The sequence below is a fragment of the Chiloscyllium plagiosum genome, unplaced genomic scaffold (assembly GCF_037043375.1).
Source record: "Chiloscyllium plagiosum isolate Xiang-an unplaced genomic scaffold, Cpla_swu_hap1 HiC_scaffold_27, whole genome shotgun sequence".
Lineage (NCBI taxonomy): Eukaryota > Metazoa > Chordata > Chondrichthyes > Orectolobiformes > Hemiscylliidae > Chiloscyllium > Chiloscyllium plagiosum.
In genome coordinates, this window is record NW_028270165.1 from 3,153,662 (window position 1) to 3,154,389 (window position 728).

The 728-nt window shown below is 48.8% G+C and overlaps 1 non-coding gene across 1 annotated transcript; it reads right to left on the reverse strand.

The window, feature by feature from the left end:
- Nucleotides 1-378: 378 nt before the first annotated feature.
- trnae-cuc (transfer RNA glutamic acid (anticodon CUC)) lies at nt 379-450 on the reverse strand. Its single transcript has one exon. It is a non-coding gene; the product is annotated as a tRNA-Glu (tRNA).
- Between the last annotated feature and the right edge of the window lie 278 nt (nt 451-728).

Here is a 728-nt window from a genome sequence, read left to right on the forward strand (position 1 = left end):
ATCCACCCAAACTTTGGGTCCACTACAGTGATGACACTTTTGTCATCAAAAAATGAAACAAATTAGAGGAAACCTACAACACCATCAACAATATCCTCGCTGACATAAAATTCACAAAAGAGGAGAACAACAACAAAGTGCCATTTCTAGATGTCACAGTAGAGCGAACAGTCAATGGTAAATTCAAAACAGCGTCTACAGGAAAACAACACACACGAACCAAGTACTGAACTACAGAAGCAATCATCCCTCCACAAACAAATCTGAATCAGGACACTATTTCAACGAGCCACGACACACTGCAGCACCCAGGAACGACTATAAATAATTACACAGCGCATTTAAGAAGAATGGGTAGCCTGCACCCCTGAAAATGCTTTCCCTGACCGGGAATCGAACCCGGGCCGCGGCGGTGAGAGCGCCAAATCCTAGCCACTAGACCACCAGGGAGATGCGGAGTCCGCTTATCAGCTCTCCTAAAAATTACTTTCCTGCCCGGAAATCGAACCTGGGCCGCGGTCGTCAGCAAGCTTTCACCTGTGCATCCAACAATGTCATTTCTTGTATCCATTGCTCTGGATGCGGTCTCCTCTACATTGTGGAGGCTGGAGACTCCTCGCAGAGTCCAGTCACGGCGCTTGAGGGGATATTTCCAGGACACCCGCAACAATCAACCCCATCGCCCTCTGGCCCAACATTTCAACACCCCCTCCCACTCTGCCGAGGAC